This window comes from Macrobrachium nipponense, chromosome 20 (genome assembly GCF_015104395.2).
Source record: "Macrobrachium nipponense isolate FS-2020 chromosome 20, ASM1510439v2, whole genome shotgun sequence".
In the NCBI taxonomy this organism is placed as follows: Eukaryota; Metazoa; Arthropoda; class Malacostraca; order Decapoda; family Palaemonidae; genus Macrobrachium; species Macrobrachium nipponense.
In genome coordinates this window covers 25,526,972-25,540,586 of record NC_061089.1, presented here as the reverse complement: position 1 = coordinate 25,540,586, position 13,615 = coordinate 25,526,972, and the positions used below count along the sequence as shown (strand labels likewise).

Genomic DNA, 13,615 nt, shown 5'->3' with positions numbered 1-13,615 from the left:
TTTTCGAAAATATCTAGACGGAGGTGTTGAAACAGTTTGTTATCAAACACCGGCGACAGAAAAAATAATGAATAGAAAATGGGAATGGTTCCTGACATCCGCCTCCCAGCGGCGGGAATGGGTAACTAACCACCTGGCCGACCACTGCGTGAGCCGGGAGTTTTGAAATTCTGTCGGACTTCGGAGAAATACAGCTATATATATCTGCTGGGTAAGTTTCTGAAACAAAAATTATTTTTTTTGGAATTAGAAAGTTCGTTTTTAAGTCCTGTATTATGACGTCACTATATCTTGGCTTTCGTACCTATTGTAAATAATTGCTTTACTCAACTTTCTTGCAGAACAGTTACCAGTTATTCATGCAGATTATCAGCCTATTCATGTAATTGCTATAATCGTAATGCACATATATATCTTTATTATTTACTTTTTGGATATAGGGTAGATATCACGACAGGCCAACCCTCATCACGGTGGACGGTTCTTTTTCACTCGATATTTATTGGTGAAACATGAATACAATTTGGCAACTCCAAGCATACCATTTTAAAAGACTGAAGTTTCGTCAACATATTGTGATATGAAAGCCCCATACGAATTAAAATAAGCCATGTGAGCTCTTCGTAAAAATATGTTTTTCAAAGCAGTTTTGAAATCCAATATGGCGGCTAACGTTTTGCATGGACGGTTCTCATCAGTGACGCCACCATCTTTCCCCAGCCTTCCCAGCACTCATTTGAACAATGTTAGCGTATGTATGTAACGTTTATTGATCTTACTCAAGATTGCAGTTGTAAATCAGCACAATAACACACATTTTGTTGCCTATATTAGTGAAAGTATGAAACTTGTTATTCCCCGGGGTTTTATGGGTTTGGAACTGAATTCATTCTTACCTTGTAATCAGTGGTTTTTATCCTTACTGCATCACAACTGAAACTCCACAGTGCTTATTTGATTGTAATTATACACATTTTGGTCTTTAATTCACTCCACAGTGCACTCGAACCCACATTTGCTGTTCGTGTTTTCCTAAGCACTCACTCCGTAAACAAAGTTACGAGGCAGCAGACGACAACACTGATTATGAGATGCAAAGCCTTTATTTTCCTTAATTGTTTGTTACTTTACCTCAATATTTTAGTTTATCTCTACTTCAAAATGTTTATTTAATTTCATGTCCATTATCCCTTTTTTGCAACCAAATTAACCCCCCAAAATTACAAATGTTTCGGATGTATACTTACGAGCAGACGACGTGAGGAAAAATGGCTCATCGTTTGCCAATCTAGTGGAGCGTCATACATACGCGATGCATTACAAACTTTTTTGTTTCGATGAATTCTAGTTGTCATAGTAATGCAGTAATGATAAAATTGCTCTAATATGTATATATACTACAAATGATACGCTAATTTTCACTTATTTCCCCGGTTTTTTGTGTAAGTCTTATACCTAGTTTTGGAGGGTAAACACATACCAATTGACAACATGATAAAACAATTGAAAGAGCGCAAAACGCCGCAAAGAATGCCGTAGTCCCCTTGAATAAGTACGAAAATAAGTGCTGGGGTAAGAGGTGGGTTTACGATTGTTGTGATGAAAGTGCCCTGCGTCTATGGGACAGTGGTGTGGCAGATTTAGCACATGAAATGGGAAGTTTGTTGACACAAGCGACTCCGTAAACATCAAGATAGCGTCAATCTTCGAAAACATTTTTTAGTTGTAAAGTAAAAATTTCTAAAAGCGTTTTGGTGAGATTTCACTGCAGTAGGCACCCTTTTCAGTACCCTCTGTTTTAAATCTTAAAATTTGGCCTTAATTTCTAACTTTGGAGAAAAAATACTTACTTCTGAAAGGAGAGTAGAGGTCTTTAGCTCCGTTTCTCACAAACACAAGTCGCGACTGATGCCCATCTCGGTGTCAGGAACGCGTTATAATGTACTTTTTCGGAGGGTGGCTAGGTGTTGATTGTGGTGGCCTGCTTGGCCCTGCTGTGATGTTTTTAACCTATATGAAAGATGTTTTACTGCCGATTATCGCCGTAGTGTGACGCAATCGTTTTCGGTCCCTGGGCTCTGTTTTTCCGCACCATATGAAATTATGGGGCCGAATTTGCAATGACCCAAAGAAAATTCGTTAAAAGAAGAAAGTTAGCATTGAGGGGCATGTTTTGATTGAGAAAAATACAAATTTATTCAATAGCTAGCTTGTAAAAAAATACTTTACAAAAACAAAAACTTTGATTGACAACTAAGCAGAATACCTACTATGGGTTTCAGCGACAGTGCAAGCACATTTTTTGGGCATACCTATTTTTCTGTAACGAACACTCGTATCAGAACGAGATTTTGCTATAGTGCATTACCCCCACCCAGTGCCGTAATTTATTTTAGGGTATCGGAATCCACTAATTGTAAAGAATAACGACGCTTGTCCTTGTACCAAGAGACAAAAACTCCTCTATGCAGAATGGATACGAACACACGTAAAATGCTCCACCTACCCTCTCCCCCCCTCCCCCCCCCAACCGCCACTCCTTTGCCTTCTTCGTTCCTCCTTCACTTTTCCTTTCTCTCTCTCTCTCTCTCTCTCTCTCTCACTGTTGCCATTCAGTATGTTGTTGACCCTCCAAACTGGGTATAAGACTACACACAAAATGTTGAAATTGGTGAAATTAGGCTATATTGGAAAGTATATATACATAAAATGTTTAAAGCAATTTTATCATTATTGCATTACTATGACAACTAGAATTCATGGAAACAGTTATAATAATGAATCGGCGTATGTGTGAAGCCCTCCATATGTGGCAACGATGATTTTGCATTCTTTAGCATGCAAACATTAGGTTACATTTATTTCAGGCATACGGTTTTTATTAAAGAAATTCAAAATACTAAATATAGACTGAAATCAATGAAGTGCTAGAAAAAACAAAAAAACAAAAAAAAGCAAAATATATATCCACTTATCCATAGTCGTTTCCTCTATGTTTTTCGGCAGCCAGATGTACGAAAACGTTAGAACACTTAGATTGTCCTCTACTTTAGAAATATGTAATTTTTCGGGGTATTTGGTTTGGGGCAAAAAAGGGATAATATACATGAATTAAAAATGATATTGTTAAGATACAATAAGTTTTATACATACTTACCTGGCAGATATATACTTAGCTATAGACTCCGTCGTCCCGACAGAATTCAAAACTCGCGGCACACGCTACCGTAGGTCAGGTGATCACCATTCCCGCCGCTGGGTGGCGGAATCCCCCCAACATTCCCGTTTTTCTGAGCCAGATTTTCTCTTACACCTGTCTCCTGAGGGAGGCTGGGTGGGCCCTTAATCGTATATATCTGCCAGGTAAGTATGTATAAAACTTATTGTATCTTAACATATCATTTTTTATACATGCGACTTACCCGGCAGATATATACTTAGCTGATTGACACCCTTGGTGAGGGCAACGAGACAGCTATATATATATTAAACAAAATTCTAATAACGGGAAACAACAATTGTTGTAGGATATCAATCCTTGGTTCTTACCTGTTTGGGCTGAAGACTTCATGATTACTGTCATTTAGTCTGCCTGCCTCAAGAGCTTCAGTGAGGTAAACCACCTATGACCGAACAGCCCTTCTGGGATCATGTCAATGGGGGGGCTAGCCCGCTTACGCGACAGAACCTGCAATGGATCGTACCAATGGGGCTTACCCGCTTACATGGCAGAGCTGACCTGTATCTTATCAATGGGGGCTAGCCCTCTTACATGACAGAGCTTTAGGCTTTACATAATGCAAACAACGAGGAGACCAAAGTTAATCCCGACCACCTGACCTCTCTAACCTGTTAAATCTAAGAACTGAAAGGGTTCTTCCTATACCCTCTTTCAGTCAAACCATAAAAAACCAAAACCCATAATGTTGAAAATTACATAACCTAACTAATTAGGATTAACCCTAGCTCCTCCTCCCCAGCACTAAATCCGCGACACATATGCTCCCAGTGAAAAGCACTTCTCATAAGTAAACTCGCACATCCTTTAGATAGTGAGAGGCGAACACTGAGTTACACTTCCATAAACGTGGATTCAATTAGAATTTTGAAGTGGGACCACGTTTTATGAAAAGCCATTGAGGTTGCTATGGCCCTCACTCGTGTGCTTTTACCCTGAGTGAGTTTTTAAATTGTTCTTCACCATTTAAGATGCGCTTCCTTATAACGTCTTTTATGAAAACGTAAGGGCGTTTTTCGATATTGGTCTTGTAGGATCTTTGACCGAACACCAAAGGACTTTCCTGCGTGCCTCCCAAAAGAGACTTTCTTTGTAGATAAAATTTTAGCGCTCTTACTGGACAAAGGGTCTTTTCCTTTTCTTCCCCCGTAAGAGAAGAGAGTGCCTTCACTTCGATTAAGCTTCTAGGCCACGGTTTTGATGGGTTTTTTTTCGTTCTTGGCTAAGAAGAGAGGCTTAAAAGAGCAAAAATTGCAGCATCTTCTTAAACCCCACTCTGCCCTCTAACGCTTGAAGTTCACTCACCCCTTTTTGCCGTGGCTAGGCGAACAGGGAATAGAGATTTCCTCGTCAATCCCTAAAAAAGAACAATTATTGGAAGTACGAATCTTCAGACATCAAGTAATGCAGCACTATATTCCAAGTTCCAACTGGGGATTTTTTTATTAATCTGACTTTTTGAGGTCTCGAAAAGACCTAATAAGGTCATGTAGATCCTTATTGTCCGACACCTCCATACCCCTATGCCTAAAACACCGAGGGCCAGCAATTAACTTCTATACCCCTTGATCGTAGATACCGCTAGGCCACACTTTCTTTCTTCCAGGTAAATAAGAAAAAAATTTGCAATGTCGGTTATAGAGGTACTGGAAGAGGATAGCTCATGCGTCCTGCACCATCTTCTAACACTTCCACTTCGACTGGTACACCGTAATGTGGATGGTCTCCTGGCTCTTGCGATTGCTTTTGAAGCTTCGCGAGAAAACCCCCTCGCTCTAACGAGTCCTTCGATAGTCTGAAGGCAGTCAGACTTAGAGCGGGGAGGTTTTTGTGATACCTGTCGAAGTGGGGTTGTTTGAGAAGATCGCTCCTTAGTGGGAGCGATCTGGGAAGATCCACTATCCCACTCCAGCAACTCTGTCACCCAATCTAGGGCTGGCCAAAAGGGGGCGATCAAAGTTAATTTCGTTCCCTCTGAGGAGGCAAACTATTTCTTTATTACTTCCCCTACCAGTTTGAAGGGGGGAAAAGCGTACCCGTCTATTCCCTTCCAGTCCATGAGGAGACCGTCTATCGCTATTGCTCTTGGATCCGCGATGGGGGAGCAATAATTCCCAACCTCTTGTTCCAGTTGGTTGCGAACAAGTCCACGTTCGGCCTTCCCCATAAACCCCCATAACTGATCGCACACTTGGGGAGGGTGGAGAGTCCATTCGGTGGGGAGCACTTGGTCTCTTCTGCTTAGCAGATCCGCTCGAACATTTCTCTCTCCCTGAATAAATCTCGTTAGAAGAGAGATCTGCTTCTCTTGCGCCCAAAGCAACAACTCCCTCGCTGTCTCGTAAAGGGAGAATGAATGAGTTTTCCCCTTGCTTCCTGATATATGCTAGGGCTGTCGTGTTGTCTGAATTGACCTGAATGATCGATCCTAATATCTGTTCTTGAAAGTGCAAGAGAGCTAGGTGAATGGCTTTCAGTTCCTTTTTGTTTATGTGCCAGGACACCTGCGCTCCTTCCCAGGTTCCCGACACTTCTTGCGAATCCAACGTCGCTCCCCACCCTACGTCCGATGCGTCTGCAAACAACGCTCGGAGAGGGCTCTTTATATGCAAGGATATTCCTTGACCGAGTTTCTTCGGGTCTAACCACCACCGAAGATCTTGTTTGACCTTGTCCGTTATCCTGAATGACTCTTCGAGTTCCTGAGAACTTTGATCCAGTTCTCCTTCAGATAATACTGAAGTGGTCTTAGGTGCAGTCTCCCTAGGGAAAACGAACTGTTCCAACGAGGAAATGGTTCCCAGCAAACTCATCCATTCCCTCGCGGAACAAATGTTCTTTCCCTAGAAAATCCCCGACACTTTTGTAAGGCAGCGTTCTATTCTCTCTGTTGACGGAGACGCTAGAAAGCCCCGAAGAATCCATCCGAATCCCCAGATAAAATATGTTCTGCTGGGGATCCAACTGGGGGACTTCTCGAGGTTGACTAGGAGTCCCAATGACTGCGTCATCTTTAATGTTATCGAAAGGTCCTCCAGACACTGTTGCTTCGACTTTGCTCGTATTAGCCAGTCTCAAATACATCGAAATTCTGATCCCCTCTAAATGTAGCCCAATGAGCCACATTCCTTAGGATACCCGTGAAGACTTGCGGGGCCGTCGAAAGTCCGAAGCAAAGCGCTTCGAAATTGAAACACTCTTCCCTGTGACATGAATCTTAGGTATTTCCTTGATGCCGGATGAATTGGCACATGGAAATATGCATCTTGAAGGTCCAGGGATACCATCCAGTCCCCCTGGACGAAGAGCAGAAAGTACAGAGGAAGAGGTCTCCATCGAGAACTTCTTCTTGATCACAAAGACGTTCAGCGCACTTACGTCCAGAACCGGCCCTCCACCCGCCCGAGGCTTTTGGTACCAGGAATAGACGGTTGTAGAACCTGGTGAATGGAGATCTTGAACCGGTTCTATTGCCCTTTTCTGCAACATAAGTTCTACTGCTTGCAGGAGAGCTTGACTCCTTGACATGGATCGTTGTATCTCGCTGTTAACTCCCTTTGGAGTTCTTGTTAAGGGAGGATATTTCCTGAAGGGGATGAGGTATCCTCTCTCGAGGATCGAGAGGGTCCAGCTGTCCGCCCCTCTCTTCGCCCAGACTCTGGCAAATTTCGACAGTCTGGCGCCTACTGCTATCTGGAGGACTTCTTCTTCATTTTTGCCTTCCCCGCAGGTCTCCTGGAAGGTCTTCCTCTGGTATCCGGTCTTCTACCTCTAAAAGGGGTTCTTGATGAGGAAGAGGCTCCTCGAAAGGGCTGCTGAAGAGGTGCTTTATCCTTCTTTTGAAAAGGAACCGCCGGCTTGAACCTCTTTGCTGACTGTGTCAGTAAAATCCTGTGTGGCTTTTCCAGCTAAAGATTTTGCGACATCCCTCACCGTGTCCTGTGGGAAAAGGTGGTTCGTCAAAGCGGCGAATATAGCAAGGCCGACCTCTGTAGAGGAGATACTGACTTGGACAGGAAAGACCCATACACTGCTCTCTTTTTCAAAACTCCCGATCCAAAAAGAGCAGCCACTTCCACCCGAACCGTCCATCACCGCTCTGTCCAGACACGATAACACACTCGATAATTCTTCCATCGTGACAAATTCGGGATCTTGGGCTCTCTTCGCAAGGGCTCCCAAAGCCCGCAGTCCCTAATAAAATTAAATACTTCGATCGTCCTAAAGAGTCCCTTTAGTAGATGGTCCAGTTCACACATCCCCCAAGTAGCTTTTGCTGATAGTAGAGCGCGCCTCCTTGAGGAATCTACTAAGGAAGCGTAATCTGCGTCTGCCGATGATGGCAGTCCTAAGCCCATAGGTTCCTGGGTATCGTACCATCTTCCGGTTTACCCGTCAACTTTGAAGGGGGGGCATGAAAAAACAGTCTTGCCCGCCTCTCTTTTTATTCTTAAGCCATTCTCCAAATCCTTTGAACGCTTTTTTGCATACTAAGGGCTGGACGCATTTTTACAAATGAGGATGCCTTTGGAGACTTCGTGCTCGATAGCAAAGATCCTGGGTGAGGGCGGATCCGCTGGTTGCAGCTTATCTCCGAACTCCTGCAACAACAACAAGGACAATCTCTTATAATCAGAGACTACCACATCCACAGGTAATTCTTCATCCAGACTTCTTCTAATTCTCCGGCTGCCGGGGATCCTTTCGGAGAAGAGCGGTTCTTAGTTGTCGAGGGACTTCTGTCAAACGAAGAAGAACGTCGTCCGTGTGACAAATTCCTTGCTACTACAAGGCGCAATAGAGCTCTTAAACGCACGAGATCTTCTCTCAGGCACCTGTTTCCTACCAGGTGAAGGGCTCCTACTCTCCGAAGAAAATCATAAAGTGCGAAGGGGTCTTACTCTGACCTAAGCTCGTACAAGGCGCCTGGTAGCCCTACTCGACTCCTGACGCCTGCTCGACTCCTGGCGTCTGATAGACTCCTGGCGCCTACCCGACTCCTGACGCCTGCTCGACTCCTGAAGCCTGCTTGATTCCTGGCGCCTGCTTGACTCCTGGCGCTTGTCGTGACTCCTTGTAGGCTCTTGACGCCTCTCACAAGACTCCTGGCGTCTGTTAGGCTCCATACGCCTGTAATATTCTTGGCGCCTACTAGGTTCTGTGTTTCTCACAAGCTCCTGCTTCTTAGGCTCTTGACGCCTATCCTGATCCTCAGAAGAGGAGTCCGACTCCTGACTTCTCCTAAGAGACGTAGCTGACCGCTTGCTCTGCGAGCGGCTACCGCTGGGAACTTTCTCCTATAGATAGGAGAGGATCGTTTAAAGGGAGACGAGAGTCTCTCTCCGGAGACGAGTGCCTGCTAGAGTGAGGAACTTCTCTCCTACCAGGAGAAGATAATTTTGATCTCTTCACTGGAAGGGAGGAGTCTTTCCTTCGAGACGAATCCTTATGTAGAGCGCCTACCAAGGAGGATATTTGCTCCTGTAGATTAAGCAGGAAAAAGCTTTGTCGGATCTTGAGGCGCTGGAGACGGTCTTCTCGCCCTCTTACTAGTCGAAGGAAAATCCTCTGGAAATCGCTCTGGGCTTGAATCAAAAGCGTCTCCTTTCGGCGCTACCCCACGATCTCTTCAGAGGACGAGATTCGAAGCAGAGCTCCATCCACGCCTGGACGAGGAGGAGTCCGACGCAGAAAAACACTCTTCCAGGATGCCTTTTCTACGGCTATCCAAGGCAGCCTGGGTCGATACTTCAGGGTCTGCGAAGGGACGCCTGATCGTTGGGGATGCCTCCACATCCTCCCTGCGGCTTTTGACATTCCTCCTCCCCTGGTCCTGGGAGTTTGGAAGCGGTCTAGGCCTAGGAGCAATGCGGAGCCGATCAGACGCCCCCTCCACTGCACTGGGGTCACTGTATTCACTGGCACTCTTACCTTGTGTTACCATGGCTTTAAGCTGCTCCTGAAGCTCCCTGATCGAGGATCTCATTTTTTCCATTTCTGAAATGAATCCTTAGATTTCAACACAGGGAGAAGGGGCTGAGGTTATGGGAGAAACATCATCTAGTTTGTTAATCTCTGATCAGGCTCAAAAGAACAAGATCTACTCGAGCTTCTAGCTGACGCTTTCCTAGCTCTATCCTTCTCTCTTTTCTTAATATAAGAAGCTAAATCCTTCCATCCTTGCTCCGAAAGCCCTTCACATTCAGCACAAGTTCTATCAACCGCACATTCAGAACCTCTACATTTACTACAAAGCGTATGAGGATCTACCTCTGCTTTAAACAACCTGTTCTGCATTCTTCCCTTGCACAAACCCTAAACTTAGGTGTTACTTTAACTTCATCCATCTTAATAGAAAAAACCCAATCCAAGTCCTAATCCAGTCCAAAATAAGCGTATGCCAATCCCGAGAATAAACAAGAGTACTTCACCAAATGAGTCCAACCAATTCTCGGCAAAAGAGCAGAATTCCAATCAGGGAGAGACCAAACAACAGTTGTTGCCGGCCTCAGCGACAGAGAAAATCTGGCTCAGAAAACGGGAATGGTTGGGATTCCGCCACCCAGCGGCGGGGAATGGTAGATCACCTGACAATACCGGTAGCGTGTGCCGCGAGTTTGAATTCTGTCGGGACGACGGAGTCTATAGCTAAGTATATATCTGCCGGGTAAGTCGCATGTATAAAATTAAAATTTTTAAATAACAAAGTAAAGTTGAACTAAATAACGAGTAAAGTAAACAATTTAGGGAATAAAACTTTGCAGTTTCGTTGTCTGCTGCTCATAACTGTGTTTGTGGCGCGCGCGCTTAAGAACCAGGAACAGCAACTTGTTTAAAGTGCAATGTGGAGTGAATTGAGACCAAAATGTGTATAATAACAATCAAATAAGCACTGTGGAGTTTCAGTTGTGATGGCAGTAAGGATAAAAACCACCGATTACAAGGTAAAAATGAATTCAGTTCAAACCATGACCCCAGGAATAACAAGTTTCATACTTTCACTAATATAGGCAACAAAATGTTGTTTTATTGTGCTGATTACAACTGCAATCTTGAGTAAGATCAATAAACGTTACATACTATATACGCTAACATTGTTCAAATGAGTGCTGGGAAGGCTGGGAAAGATGGTTGTCGTCACTGATCAGAATCTGTACATCCACACGGTAGCTGCCTTATTGGATTTCAAAACTGCCTTGAAAACATATTTTAAGAAGAGCGTCACATGCTTATTTTAGTTCGTATGGGGCTTTCATATATCACATGTTGACGAAACTTCAATCTTTTGCTTGGAGTTGTAATTGTATTCTTGTTTCACCATTTAAATATCAAGTGAATAAGACCTGTCCACCGTGATAAGGGTTGGTGGTCGCTGGTGTTTCCCCCTACTTACCTATTTCGAAAGAAGAGTAGAGGTCTTGAGCTGTACTTCTCACCACCAACAACTCATGACTGATGACCATCTCCGGTGTCTGGACGTGTTAAAGTACGTACCTTTTCGGAGGGTGGCCACAAACGTGGTAGTCAGTGGCTCGGCTAGTCCAGTCGGTTGTTTACCTTATCACATTATGTTAATGAAACTTCAATCTTTTGAATGGTATGCTTAAAGATGTAATTGTATTGTTGTTTGACCAATTAGGGTAAAAAACCGCATGGTACAGGGGTGGACCATGTACGATCAATGTGTACAACCCCATCAAAAGTACATTATAACGCGTCCTGACATCGAAGATGGGCATCAGACGCGGACTTCTTGTCGGTGAGAAACGGAGCTAAAGACCTCTACTCCGGTGTCAGGACGCGCTATAATGTACTTTTCTTGGGGTTATACACATTGATCGTACATGGTCCACCCCTGTACCATGCGGTTTTTTACCCTAAATATGGAGTGAATAAGGCTGATCCACTCGATGACGACAGATTTTGGGAAGGCAGTCACACTATGTTAGAGGTGGCTGCCAAGTGACCATTGGATATTTTACCATCAATTTGAAACCTTAATACTGGCGTAGGTAGCCTTGCCTAGTTAGAATACCTAGCTATGACACAAAATACCTAGCCTAGTTACCTAGGTAACAAATTCTTTGTTCTCTCCTACAAGAGCCGTCATTCTTCAGTGACCCGAGGCCTAGACAAGGACAGGAAATCCAATAAAAAGTTTCATTGTTGAATAACATGCATAAATACCGGACCTTATAATTGTATTATACCATCCGAATCAAAGCTGAAAATTATACGTTACAAAAAACCGCCAGCCTTGGTCGCTAGCTAAGCTACTGCGACAAAAGCTCCTTCCTCTTCAAACTTCTCACTTGGTATTTGTGAAAGCGAACCATCATACCTTTGACTTAAATAACAAATCGAATTAAATAACAAAGTAGTTGAATACGATATTACTCACAAATTGGGACTTTATCCTAAGTGTTTAATTAACGACTTTCAGACAACCGATTAACTTTCTACTGTTTGCCTAAAGCGAAGGTTTAAGGTTTGTTTACATCACGTGTTTGGGAAAAGCTGCCGACGTTACAATTAATTAAATAATTTTCCCGCTATCCCATTCACATGAAGACTTCAGAAGCTATTTTATTTTTTATAATACTTTAAATGATGATTGAAATATCACAATTTATCTAATTTTAAGACAGTGATTAATAAAAACAGCAGTAATTCTTATTTTGCGTTCGATACACATAGAAATTTTTAATATATGCCACTACTGATTATTTCACAACAGAGAAATATTAAGAGAAATTGATTATATTATTAGTGTAAAATAAGATACCTTACTGATTTGTAATTTACCACGATTTAAAAAGATAAGAGCTATTTTTATTTCAAGATGAATTAGAATTTAGAACATGGAAATAGCAGACGACAAAGATGAGGAACGGTAAAGTGTTCAATATATTATCAGTTAAAATATGATTAGTGTTCGAGTACATTTCCTACAGTGTTTAAGCTGCAATATTGCTGGGTTAACATTCCCACCTTCTGTAATAAATATAATGACGATACGACACATTTGATTACTGGTACACCAATCAGCTGTGCACGATTATCAAACAAATGACGCAACCGTGCGTCTTGTTGAAGTGTAACCGTAGGAATTCTTGTGAAGATCATGAAGTCTTTATTGTACTGTGCCACCGTAATATGAATTGTGATTTGTAATTATAAGTTATATTTACGTCTGCTGACTCTGGGTGAGTAGATCACGACTTTCAATGGGTCTTCTTTTGCGTTTTGAACGTTTTAACCAATGATTGCTGATTGTAGTGAAAGTTGGCAATCGCTTAGAAGATAACCGAGACCGGGTTTTTTGGGTCTGGTAATCACACACAAGTGAGTGAAATGACCGCAACGGTACCAATAAAGCATTCGAATCACTAGAAACGATTGAGTAAATCCACTCTTCTGACCAGTTCAGAGAAACGTGTTCCACTGGGTCGGAACTGGCAACTGTAAGCTAGCTAAATGTGCAGTGCGTTAGGCTTGCCTAAGGCGACATCCGTTGTGGTTGTATGGTAAAGAACTTCATTACATACATAGTGCAACTCCCATGTATCTCGAGGGTCTTGGTTTGAGGTGATATATCACTCGGCAGCGAATAATTATGTCGGCACCGGGGTCGCTAGGTTAGGTTAGGTCATGATAGGTTACTTTACATTAAGTGACTGTAGTATACTCGGGAAATACAGGGTTTCCTTCTTTCCTTGACCAAATTTCCCCGGAAATACAGTTTAATTACTGGCCAAACGTTAATCCAGTGACAATTTTCTTAGGGCTTTATTAACCAAGTTGTTCTTCATTCTCACGCCTCCTTTCTATCTTAAATGTATACACATGCATGCTGCCAGTTTTCAAGGTATGCGAGTGGTTTGGATGGACTGTCCTAAGAATTTGTCAATCAATATGGGAATTGGATATGGTTTTCTACAAGATCGTGAAAGACAGTGTGTCTATGTAATCACTTGAAATCATTAAACTAATGCATGACCAAAGTCCCAGTTAGAATACCAGTGGTGGAAACCTGTTAACAATAGAGACATTTTAGACTTTTGAGTATGCCCTTATTCTTCCCACATTACGATTCAGATGTCAAGGCGAAACTATGCCAGTCAGAAGGAGACACGAAATTCAACTCCTTTCTGAGGACTGAGGTGAGACTTTGAACTGAACGCTGATAAACACACACCTATACTCTGTTTTTTTCCATCTGTCCATCCGCCTGTGGTGTTTTTGTATGGTAACACTGCGTCTCGGGCTTTAGATAGTTACATTCAGCTTACATTCAACGATTATAACATTATACTATTTCGAATATTAACGGTGTAATTCACATACAGTAACTTATTAAAAACACTTTCCAGTTGT

The 13,615-nt window shown here is 42.8% G+C and overlaps 1 protein-coding gene across 1 annotated transcript in view; it reads right to left on the bottom strand.

The window, feature by feature from the left end:
- Positions 1-11,755, bottom strand: part of LOC135219897 (G-protein coupled receptor 143-like) — a 69,356-nt gene extending 57,601 nt beyond the window's left edge. Inside the window, 1 exon segment of the mRNA XM_064257069.1 lies at positions 11,640-11,755. The gene's annotated coding sequence lies outside the window, so the exon portion shown is untranslated.
- Positions 11,756-13,615: the final 1,860 nt, after the last annotated feature.